Genomic DNA, 13279 nt, shown 5'->3' on the forward strand with positions numbered 1-13279 from the left:
CTATAAGTGCTTCGACACATGTTAAAATCTTCGTAACTTGCATGCATAGTTGTTAAACTCTTACGAGTCACGAGTCGACACTTGGAGTCAAGTCAATTTACACCAAAAATGAGGCGACTCGTTAGGTGACTCTTTTAGTTCAGACCCTTGCAAGTCAATGTGTGAACTTGGACCGAGTCACGAGTCACAAACTTATAATTATTATAATTTGATACTATGATTATATATCTTATATTATATTATATTTAATTGTTATATTTATTTGTGTGTTATCTATTTAGTTTTGATTATTTTATTGTGAATTTGGATATAAATTATTAGTTTGTGTCTCAAAATTATTCAATATGTAATATTTTGGTACTTTTTTTAAGATAGTGAATTTATATTTTGCTTTTAAAGATGTCACACATATATATAATTATACTATTTATGTAGTATTTAGAAATGTCATGTCAAGTCACGTTTTGAGTTACGAGTAAAAAAATCATGTTTTCGAGTCAACTTAAAAATTACGAGTGAACAACTATTTTTGCACATTGTACGTTGCTTATCATGAGCATATTTATTGAGTTGGTATTTTTGACTCGACTCGTTATCTGATTTTTTGACTCGTATATCAAATCGTAATTTGAATCGTAAGAGTCACGAATCATTTTATAATTTATAAATTTATAACTATATATAAGTTTTTATTATAAAAAATAATATTGTATTTGATATATTAAGCTAAAAATTGTAAACATTAATAAAGTAAAATCAAATTTTAAAGCATATAAAAGACTTACGTTTAAAAAAATAGAAAATAAAAAATTTATTATGACTGGTGACTCGGAATTTGACTCCTGGCACAGCAAAACACGAGTCATGCTACTAGTTTAGAGCAAAACTGAGTCATCCACTAAATTCCTTCGTTTTTACTTGATTTTGAGTCAACTCGTTATTTGTACGAGTTTTACAATTATGATCATAAACAACTACATGAATAGTTACTAAGTTGTTTTTTGTTTTCTTTTAAGAAATCAAATTATAAATATTCATTTTTTAGCATTATCTCTTTTCTTGTGATTTTTTAAAAATAGATGCAAGTGTATATTATGGCCTTTCTAAGTTTGTAATGTATCATAAACTTATGACTAGTGTGGTAAATGAAGGCCTTAACAGTCGTTATAATGGTAACAGAGGTCTATTGTTACGTTAAAGGGGTTGGATGGTAAATTTTATGGTCTAAGTCAATAAAGGTCAATTAACGGATTTAACGGCCTTAAACGGCCGTTATAACAGGATTTAACGGTTGTTGTAACGGGATTTAACGGTCAAATAACGGATTTAATGGTCCTTTTTGACTAATTTTGTTAGGATATTGCTATATATTTTGTATATAAATTCCTTTATATTTTATAGTCTCCGTTATAACGCCGCGAAATGTAATTTAACCTAAAAGATCGTCCGCAGCATAGGAACCGACGACCGTTATTTACAACCTTGCTTATGAGTACATAAGATTTTGAAAAGACAACTAAAAAGCACAGTAGTCAGGCCTTTACTGTTGCCCGTTTTCTCACTCATTTTCCCAGTTGGTTTTCCTAGAAAGACGTTGGCAATGTTTTTTTCTAAAACTTGAGTCGAGTATATTGTCGTCTCAGAGAAGACGATATGAAGGTTGTCTAGATTAAAAAGTTTATTTTTGGATCTTAACATGATAATCCTCAAATAACACACCTATGAATTTGTGTTGTGATAATTCGGGAGCAATTATCATTGCCAATGAACTTGGGGTTCAAAAAGGTGTCAGACATTACCTAAGAATATATCACTACGTTCGTAAGCAAAACAAATTGCGTGAAATTACTCAAAGTTCACACAGATTATAACTTAGCGGATCCTTTTACAAAGACATTGTCAAAAGGAAAGATCAATAAGCATGTTGGGGGAATGGGTCTTAGATATTGCTAAGTTATATCATGTAAATCTGTGATTGGTATTTGGATAATGGGATGCTAAACAATTATTATTTTCAATAAATGGATTTTTATACGCGGTATAAGTGGTTTCATTTTTATAATAATTGTGTCATATATTTGCATGTTTAAATCCATAAATATTAGTTGAATATTCTAAACGTCTATTGTCGATTATTTATATGGGAATATAATTAAAGTAAGACAATTGTGAGAGATTGGTGAAAATATTTAAGAGAATATTTTGAAGATAGTGGATCGTACCAAACTCACATGATATTCAAAAGGTGAATATTGGACTTACCCCACATAACGAATTATCATTTTATGGATCGGCGTAATTAAATAAAATTCGTGAAATGGTTACTTTATTTATCCTTTGACTTGAGATACAAGTGAGTTATGCATGTGTGGATTGCATTTCTTGATATAGTTCCTAACTGTCCTGAACAAGGTAGTAATAAAAGGCTATTTTCAGAAATGTTAAGAAACGACATGGCCATACACTTGTAGTCAATACAGGATTTGTTCTTTCAATTTGCAATTGAAGTATAATACAATTTGGCGTCCTCATTAATTAATTAAGATGTTTGTATGGCCATACCCAAATGAACTCAAGAGGTGGTCTTGACTAATTTGGTAATCTTGATTAATTGTAAAAATGAGAAACATAATCGTTAAATTATGAAATGACATTGATCCATATTTATAATTAACAAGGGTATCTGAACAAAGGGATATTAAAGACTAAATCATTTCAACTTGGCAATTTAAATATTTCCAGGATCATTGGCGTGTTGCTAGATGCTAACCAATGTTATTGCTTTTATAAATAACATGCTCAAGTGGGAGCTGTTGGAGTGTGATCATGTTAAATAATAAACGGATGTCCAGAAATAATTTAAGCCTACGGGGTCACACGAAATGATACGGTAACATTATATTATTAATTAGTATATTAAAGTAATATATTAATTAGATCACGAAATGATTAATTTAAATATATTAAGGGGTTAATTATATTTAATTAATTAAATGGGGGATTAAAATGTGAAATATGGAAATTAGAGTTGGTTTTAAATCCATATGGGGGGCCGGTTGGATTAAGGCTTGAAAGCCTTAATTCTAACTTGTTTTCCAAGATTGTTTTAACCTAATTATCCTCTATATATAGAGGGCTTAATTCAAGGGTTTAAGCATTCATTCACACAAGAAAAAAACCTCTTTTTTCTTTTCTATCCGTCGAACAAAACACCAAATTACAACTTGTGTTCCATCTGTAATATACATATATTATTATAGTGATGAACATAAGCTTTGCATTAATTGTGGTCTAGTTTTGGTTCTATGACAACAACGGAATTTGTTGTCTTCCATATGGTTTGACAGATGTAAAGTAATTTTATTACAAAGGGTTGTGAGATTCGTGATCGGGGTACTAGCATACGGTATAAGGGGTGTTTAGTGTGCGATCGTAGAGGGGTTTTCCTTTAAACCCTAACTAATAATAATAATAATCTTATTATTAATATTATTGAAAGTTTTGCGCAAAGGTACACGTTTCGATTCTCTCTTTGTTAATTAATTTGATTACATATACGTTTCTTTCCGCTGCGTACTCGTGAATTGTTATATGTTTATGTGCTCATATTCTAACATGTATGACACAAGTTAAACCTGTGGTGCAAGTTGCCATCATCTACATAAAATTTTTTGCATGATCTGTTGTTACTTAGTGATGAGATTTTTTAAACAAATTTGTATGTTTTCACTTATTATATATTATTCTTCAAATGACTTGACTTCGTTATGACCTTCCGAGTGGCCGTTATGTTACCATAAGAATTGACTTCCCATTTTTGTGTTTTAGGCACCATATATTGGTACACAAAATGGTTATGGGGTTGTGAGGATAAGTGTGTGTTATTTCAAAATAGGCAAAACATCTAAAGTCACATACTATTTTAATTGTAGGGGGCAATGTAAAATGATTTCAAAATCATAATGAGAGCTTGGGTTGAACAGTCTTCCTTTTAAATCCGCAATAAATTTAGGTATGTTAGTATTCAATTGCTTGGATTATTAACATACCTAAATTTGTTAGCATATTTGAAAGGGATAATGTTCAAATTAGCTCTTATTATGATTGAGTTTTGAAATCACTTTACATCACTTCTACAATAAAAATCACTATGATTGACTTCAGGTTACCGTTTAGATATTTGGCCTAGTTTGAATAGCACACATCTGTGTTCACGGCCTCATGACCATTTTGTGTACCAAATATGTGGTGACTAAACACACGAAAATGGGAAATGGAGTCTTGTGGTAACATAACTTGCTTCAATATTCGTCGAGGATATTCGTTGATGGAATAACGGATATTGATAAAGACTGAAAGTGCATAATGTGTTTAATTTGTTGAGCATTCTCTTGTTAGAATATCATCATTACTGTAAACACAAAAGAACTAACTTCAGATTGACAGGTTTGTGTTATCTTGGTATAGTAGCTAAATGTAATGAGTATGTGTTATGTGTAACGTGATACTGCTTTAACTTGTGAGAATGAGTGGGGATTATATGTTTGCCCTTGGTTAAGTTGTTAACCGTAATAACTTATGTCGTTCATTTTAAGTTATTGCAATTATGTTGGCTAGTTGTGATCGTTGTTAAATGTCGATTTTCATATACTTTGAACGAATAAACCATCTGATCTTGAAATTTGATTGTTTATCAGTTTCTGCCTGACTCGTTCCCTTGAAGCAATAGATCATACCTCACGGATCAAAGATACCGTGGAAAATTACCTCACATTGTGGTGCCGAGTTCAATCAATTAAATGGCAACAACTTAATCATCACTATTCACTAATAATACTAATACAACAATAATTATAGTAATGTTAATTAATAATGATTCTTGTGGATTAGCCTGCCAAAACCCACCATCCTTCATTCCGCTTGTTCTGCCCGCCAAGACCCTTTCTCCTTCTTTTCTAATTATCGCATACCATTTCATTAAATTGTTGCCTTTTTTCTACGTTCAAAAACTTAAACTATAAGTAATTCTAAAAACCATGCATTTTGTTGAAGATGAAAAACAAGAAAGAGAAAGAAAATGTCGTATCTCATGTTGTGAGTGGTTTAACTTCAATCCATGAGATTTAATACTATTCCTCACGTTAATATTGATTTATTAAAAACATGTCTATTTCAAGAAATACCTCTTTATTTTGTCTATCTCCGTAATTTTCCCAAATAATAATCTCATACCAAACCATATTAATACACGCGACCAAGTCTTTAACCGAGTTTTCACCTGATTTTGGCCAACTCGCCCTGTTCAACCCCAATTCTGATTCCGAGTCGGCCGAGTTTTACATCTCTACTCCTAAGAACTTGAAATTATTCATCGAAAAACATTTTTTCTTCCTTTCATATTTGAAAAGTCGATCTAAATTTTGTATTTTTTTTGCTATGAATATCTCTTTTGCAGAATGGAAATTTAAATTGCATTCAACATTTTTCAAACAAGTTTGAAACCATCAATACATAAAATGCGGATATGAGTTTTGACTCGCTTCGATAATGTTTAATGTTAACCTTTTACTGTCAAACTTAATTACCCTTTTCAGTGTAAAGAATCTCATGCTTTTCACATACATAATTGATTCATTTTTGTTTTCAGTTCATATACAATTAATTTTTTAGAAGTTTAAAGTATATCAAGTTATCATGAACAAAGGCAGACATAAAACCACACGTACGTATACAACTATTCGTCGGGTACTTTTTATCGGGTAATAAAAACACTTTCGTTTCTCCGCTCAGAAGAAAACCGCATTTATATTTGCTATGGCTCCATTCTTGTTCATAATTGCTATGGAAGGGCTCCACGTGATCCTTGATAACCTAGTGCGGTTAAACCGATTTAAATGTGCTCAAATTAATAATATTTGTGTATTCCATTTATTCTTTACAGACGACGTTATAGTTATTGGCGATTGGGTGGAGTCAAATATGGAAGTCATTCGGATTGCTCTAAAGTTCTTTTTCCTCGCTTCTGGTCTTAAGATCAACATTCAGAAATCTTCAATGCTTGGGGTTGGAGTTAACCGTGAAGAAGTGACCAGGTTAGCCTCCATATCGGGTTGTAAACCCGAATTCTTTCCGTTTAAATATTTAGGCATTCCTATTGGTGTGAATATGTCTCGAGTTAAGAATTGGCAGCCGTTAATAGATAAGTTCACTAAAAGAATGTCGAGATGGAAAGCTAAATCTATTGTCAATCGGGGGACGAATGACCCTCACTACTACCCACAGTCCTTGGAACTTTGGGAACTTATTACTTTTCACTATTTCGTGTGCCTAATTCTGTTTTGAACAAGCTTGAATCCATGAGATCTAAATTTTTTGGGGAGGTGCCGAGGAGAAAAAGAAAATGGTATGGGTTAAATGGCAATCAGTGCTACCGCCCAAAAGTGTTGGTGAATTGGGTATTGGTAGCCTTAGAGCATTGAACCTTGCATTGTTATATAAGTGGCGTTGGCGTGTCCTATCTAATCCTACCTCTATATGGGCCAAAGTAATTGTTTTGGTTCATGGAAAGGATAGCTTATTTTCTTTCAAAGCTACAAGACCAGGCACTTGGTCACGCGTTTGTTCCAGCTTTGCTATGGTTCACTCTGATTAGATGCTGCCTCATACAGTGATATCTCGTTTCAATTCATTGGTAATGGTAAAGATACAAGTTTCTGGAAGGATGTCTGGGTTGGCAATTTACCCCTAGAAGTTACATTCCCACATTTATTCGCACTAGAAAAACACCCAGAATGCTCTATCTCAGATAGACATGTCGATGGTAAGTGGTCATGGGAATGGAGGCGTCCGATACGTGGAGGTTGTGAAACTAACCATTTTGATAGCCTTATATATAGCATTACTAGATTCCACCAGCCTATCCGAAGCCACGGACCAGTGGCATTGGTGTTTCAATGACCAACGAAACTTCCTGGTTAAAGACATTAGATGTTTAAGCAAGTATATAGACTTAAGTTCAAAGGGGGTTAATCTAGCTTAGGAAGGGTTGAAAGGTTGAATAAGGCTTGTTGGCGATTCCCAACTGGTGTGAGATTAGTGTGATAATCGCACTCCACCAAGCTTATACGAGAGTGTTTGTGTGTGTTTCATTCTACCTTGAACGAGATTCATGGCAAGGTATTTATAGGGCCTAAGGATGGATCTAGACTTGGTCCCAAATCCATGACGCCATGGATGCAGGAAGCCGTTGAGCGGTGCGTCGTCTAGTGTAACAAACTCTTGTCTTCATGCAGTACGGAGGGTGTCAGATGTATAGATGTCATAATATTGTCGTAGTCTATGGATGTGTATAGACGTCACGATATTGTCGTAGTCTATGGATGTGTATAGACGTCATGATATTGTCGTAGTCTATTGATGTGACTCCATAGCCTAGTGGGTGATAGCCTAAGTAGACGGTAGCCTAAGGATTACGTTAACTAGATCTTTGCTTTAAACGTAGCCGTAGGTATACGTTATCATTAGACAATCTTTGGACTTATCGCTACTTCCATGCGAGAACTTCACTACTACTTGGAGCAATCTGGTGCCGAAGAAAATAAATATATTCATATGGAGAATGTTGCGTGATCGTATCCCTACACGGTTAAATTTAAGCTTAAAAGGCATAGAAATCCAAGCTATCACTTGCCTCTATGTGACCATGGTCAGGAGAAAATGAGTCATCTCTTTGGTGATTGTAGTTTCATGCGTGATATTAGAGGTTTACTCTCATCCTGGCTTCAAACCACCATCCCACCTGTGAACCCGTTGCACGTATTGCAATGGATTAAAGAAACGACGACAACAAAGAAATACAAGACCATTTTGGAAGCAATATGTTTAATTTGGTGATGGGCTCTTTGGAAACACCGTAACGAAGTCATCTTCAAAGGATGTCGTGTCTCTAGTTCGGATGTCTTTCATTTGATTGTATCTACTTCTTTTTTTTGGATTAATCATCGTTAAGGCATAGTTGTTAAACTCTTACGGGTCACAAGTCGACTCTTACGAGTTGAGTCAGTTTATACCATAATCGAGGTGACTCGTTGGGTGACTTTTTTTTCTCCTGACTCTTACGAGTCGTGATGTGAATTGGGAACGAGTCAATATGAGTCGCAAACTTATACTTGTTGTGATTTGATAATATGATTATATATCAGATATCACATTTATGCTTACATTATTTTGTATGTTGTATACGTATTTTTGATCATCTTCGTACGATTTTGGAGATAAACCATAAGATTGTGATTCAAAAGTATCGAATATGTAATATTTTGATGATGTATCAAGATACTCAACTTATGTTTTATTTATAAATACGTCACATATATTTAATTATACAATATTATATCGTATATAAAAATGTCATGACTCTTACGAGTCGAGTCACGTTTCGATTCACGAGTAAAAAAATCAGGTTTTCGAGTCGAGTCAAAAGTTACGAGTCGACAACTATGGTTTTAGGAAGGATAGCTTAATTTGGCCTCTTTTGCACATTAGTCCTATTTATTTATGTAACTTTTATATGTTGCTTTCGGTGTCTTACCGAAAGTTGGTTATAATATATATATCTGAGCTGTTAAAAAAAAAGAAGCTAACTAATATATTAATTAGCATTGGCAAATCTTCATTAAAATCTCAATGAAGCCACAAACAAAACATAGTACTACGGAGTATTTCAAAATAACATTAATATTAATAAACATAAGCACACGTAATTAATTTATTTGACTCAGTCCCTTAGATGTTCATAATAAGTTGCGATCAAGTTGACAAATCATTACAGGTCTGCATTGATTCATCACTGTCAAATTCCATTAAAAAATTATATTATTTTTTCATAAATATATAAGAAAAATGAATATAATGTATGAATATAGCACACTTAAAAGGTTGTTTGGTATTACGATTACAAAACAAAATTTGCGTTTTCAAAATAGATTATGCGTTTTCAATACTGCGTTTTGAAAAAGCATGTAGATACATGCTTCTCCAAAACTGCGTTTTCATAGCCGATAATCACTTTTTTATACAAACACTTTTCTAGATTACTTGCGTTTTACAAACGCAATAATCAGATAATCATTTTATAACTCAATCCTAAACACCCTCCATAACTAATAGGTCTTACTAATCAAATGGACTTCTTCGTCTCTTGACACAATATTCTTATGTTGCATTTATGATTGATTATATTATATATATTAATGGCCACCACAACTAAGAGAAAAAAATAATTTCAACTATTGATCTAAACCATTGAAATTCATAATCAAAACAATCTTAACCTTTAAAATTAAAAGTCAACTTAGTTATTTTATATATGGTAACCATTTAAATACTATTTAAACTACCACTTTTTGAATCATGGATACTATATACAAATAAGTTACCTACCTACGTACAATTAGCAAATTTTTATGTTTTATATTTTTATATAGAACGACACGTACAAATTATCAATGGATTGAAAATATTTTGAAGTTCAACAGTTTAGACTGAGTCGAGCACTTTAAAATATTGCAAACAACCTTAATGTGTGATATGTATGGTGAACATTTGAGTTTCATGCTAACCAAGAGATTATATGTATTATACGAGTGGTGTACCCTTAAAATGCAGCGGTGGTGGTAGCAATGGGTGGTGGTGACGGTAACGAGTGGTTATTAATGTAAAAGTAAGTGATGTAAAAGGAGGTAGTGTATTTATTTTAAGGATTAAAGTAAAAGAAGGTATATTGTAAATAAATTTCATTAAGAATACTATAGGTATATTAACTGAAAATATATTTAAATTAGTGGGGAAAAAAAGATAGTTTAGATCGTTAGGGTTGAAAAATATTTTAGAGATTTTTTGGGTTAGATGTAGTGTGTGAGTTAAAAATGTGTTGAAAATTAAGGGTAGTTTAAATATTTTGAAGATTGAAAGTTAAAAAAAAAAAAAAAGAAAAGAAAAAGGAGGGGGACAGTTTGTTTTATAAAGGAAATAAAGGAAAAAAAACTAATTATATAATACAGATTGTCCATATTTCAAAAAGGAGGAGGGCAGTTTGCTACGGTACGGGCGAAGCCCTTGCTGTCCGGCGTCGGCGCCATGGTTGGGGTGGTCGGAGATGATGGTGTCTGGTGGTGGTTGTCTCGCGAAGGAAAAAACCTAGAAATTTTAAACCCTAAAATTCTAAAAAAGTTGTACTTACACATGTGTAAGTCTCGCCAGAGATGGTCGCCGTCGCCGGAGGATCATGGTGGTGGTCGGAGATGATCATGGTGGTGGTGGTCGGAGACGGAAGGAAGAAAGAAGAAGAAGTTTGTAAGTTAACTTACACATGTACTATAAAAAGTACATATACTACAAATGGAAGGAAGAAGGAAGAAGAAGTGTGTAAGTTAACTTACACATATACTATAAAAAGTACATGTACCACAAATAACTTTCATATATATATATGGGGGAAGGAATATGGGCTGTTATGCACCCAACTTGGGTGAAAAACCCCTCACATACCAATATTTTATTATTTTGAATAAATGTTTGGCCCACCATGATTTTTAATATTTAAAAAAGTTTCTTATACAACATACTTTTTTATATCATTTCACATGTGAATGGACAAAAAAAACATATAATCCAATACAAAAAAATGGTTTCCAGAATAAGGAAAGTTATATATATATGCATATATATATAGGGTAACGTTATTTTGATAACCCTTTTTTTGCGAGAACCTTTGAGAACTTTTTAAATCAAGCCCAACCGATGATTGTTCTTTACATGAAAATTGTTTTTTTGTTGTATTCTGAATAATTTATGTGTAATTTTGAAGTTTATAATTGTGTGGAGCATGGATTATCATCCGTTATACAATTATGTGGAGATTTGGATTCTTGATCACATGTGTACGAATATTACTATGATCACATGTATGCAAGTCAATCACATGTAATCATAGCAATATTTGTACACATGTGATCAATAATCCAAATCTCCACATAATTGTATAACGGATGATAATCCATGTCTCCACACAATTATAAACTTCAAAATTACATATAAGTTATTCAGAAAATAATCAAAAAACAATTTTCATGTAAAGAATAATAATCGGTTGGGCTTGATTTCAAAAGTTTTCAAAAATTCTCGCAAAAAAAAAGTTCTCAAAATAACTTTTCAATATATATATATATATATATATTGTTTCTAACCTGGTCAACGACCGGATATAGATCTAGTTTGTCTTGTTCAACATGATTTTCACAAGTCTTTTCCTCAAGTTTAATCACCAAATAAAAAACAGTGTTGTGGCGCCAATTCTTCAAAAAACAAAGTCATTCCATAAATATATTTGAAACAACCTTATTAATTCCTAACCCAAAAAACACGTATGTTCATATATAAGTAAGGTCATTTTCTAAGTAACAACTAATGATTTTGTTATCGTATGACGAACCTTTCTTTGAAGTTTCCCCCTACTACAAGATTCACACCGCTTCAAAACCAGCCATCTGTCCTAATCCCTTTCCCAGCTAAGAAAAGTAACTACACAATATGGAAAGGGAAAACAAGACATAAAATTATGATAATATTTGTTTCTTTTTTCTTATAATAAAAGTTTTTTAATCTACAAAGTGTACATGCCATGAGGCACGGTGTACAAGTAGTCTGAGATATTTGTAAATTATTATTGACTGAAATATGATTGGTGAGTTGAGAAAGTAACAGAAAAAGTGAAACGAGTCAAACACATCATCAAATTTAGGTTCTAGCTAATACAAATAACGTGTTTGACCTTTGATATTACAAAGGCCATGTTGCCTAAATTCTGTTCAGCCGCTTTCCTTGGGATTATTTTTCTTATTGACACTTCTGCCCTTTTATAACAAACACCAAGTAGCCAAATAGGCTAGTTAGTTGGTATCGTATTTCTAGAAGTCTTTCAATAAGTCAAACGCTTGATACGTTTTAAATAGTCGGAAAATGTTACAATTGACTAAAGCAAAAAGAATCAAATAGCTTAGTGGTCAATATTGTTAATGGTCGTATGACTGTTGTTATTGTAACAATAATATAATGATCCTAATTTATCTAAGTAAAATAGTCTAAGTGGCTAAGTTTGATCATAGCTTATAAGTTTTAATATGCATGATTATCCATGTATAACAACTATATGTGAATTTATATTTACAGTCCTGTTTATGTTCAGTTGTGGTACAAAATGAAAATGGCTCAATTGGACATTCACTACACTACCACACAAACACCTTTTTTAGAACGACGGTGAATAGAAACCATTTGCATGACTCAAGATCTATTTTAGACGAAAATATTCCTCTTTAATTTGGTTTTGTAACTCATAAGAGATGTAATGTAGATGATAAATGAAAATTCCATAACAACGTGTGAAGATGGAAATGGAGATGACATTTAGATACCAGTTCGATAATGAGGTGTTGAGTTACTATTTTGTTTATTAATCTTGAAACTTTAGATCAGATTAGACTGGGGAGATGACCAAGATCCAAACTTTGTCTATGGATTTTTCAAATAGTTTTAAAAATAGAAATATAATAATTAGTTGTTAAAAAAGAAAATTATGGTCTGCATTATCATAAGTTATATGTAAAAACTTTTCAACTAACAAAAAGTGTAGTAATTTAACAGTATATATAGTTGGATTAAGTGGTTAACTTTTTTACCTTTAAAAACAGAGGTCAATAGTTCAACCCTATTTTACAAAGGCTGATTATCTTTTTCTATCATTTAGATAGAACCTAGAACGTATCTATTTTGGTAGAGGTATATTTGTTTACATCTCAACTTACCTCATACACCGTCGAAATACTTGAACCAAAAACACGTAAAAGACGACATTAGGTGTTTACTTACTTACTCTAAAAGGTGTAGTAACTTGGTGAATAAACTTCATATAGATTAACTAAATTAACTATGAAGGCTAGATAAAACCCGTGGTACCGTACCCCTAAAAATGGGGGCTATGCGGCCTGGGTTCGAATCTCTTCCCAAATCAAGTTTTCAAGGGTTTTCACCGGGACATACGTATATGCGGTAAACGCGTTGGATACCAATAGGTACATGACTCTAGAGGGCCCCAAATTCGAATCTTAGGATGTCATAGATATGAAGGGCAATTTGGTCAAACAAAAATATAGCTTGGATTGAGGTGGCAATAACAATTGAACACAAAATTAACACGGAGAAGAATAAAGAAGGTCCCACT

The 13279-nt window shown here is 32.6% G+C and overlaps 1 non-coding gene across 1 annotated transcript; it reads right to left on the bottom strand.

Moving 5' to 3' along the window:
• Window positions 1-8770: 8770 nt before the first annotated feature.
• LOC122584060 lies at window positions 8771-8856 on the bottom strand. Its single transcript, XR_006321412.1, has one exon. It is a non-coding gene; the product is annotated as a small nucleolar RNA SNORD25 (small nucleolar RNA).
• Window positions 8857-13279: the final 4423 nt, after the last annotated feature.

Source organism: Erigeron canadensis, chromosome 9, assembly GCF_010389155.1.
Source record: "Erigeron canadensis isolate Cc75 chromosome 9, C_canadensis_v1, whole genome shotgun sequence".
NCBI lineage: Eukaryota > Viridiplantae > Streptophyta > Magnoliopsida > Asterales > Asteraceae > Erigeron > Erigeron canadensis.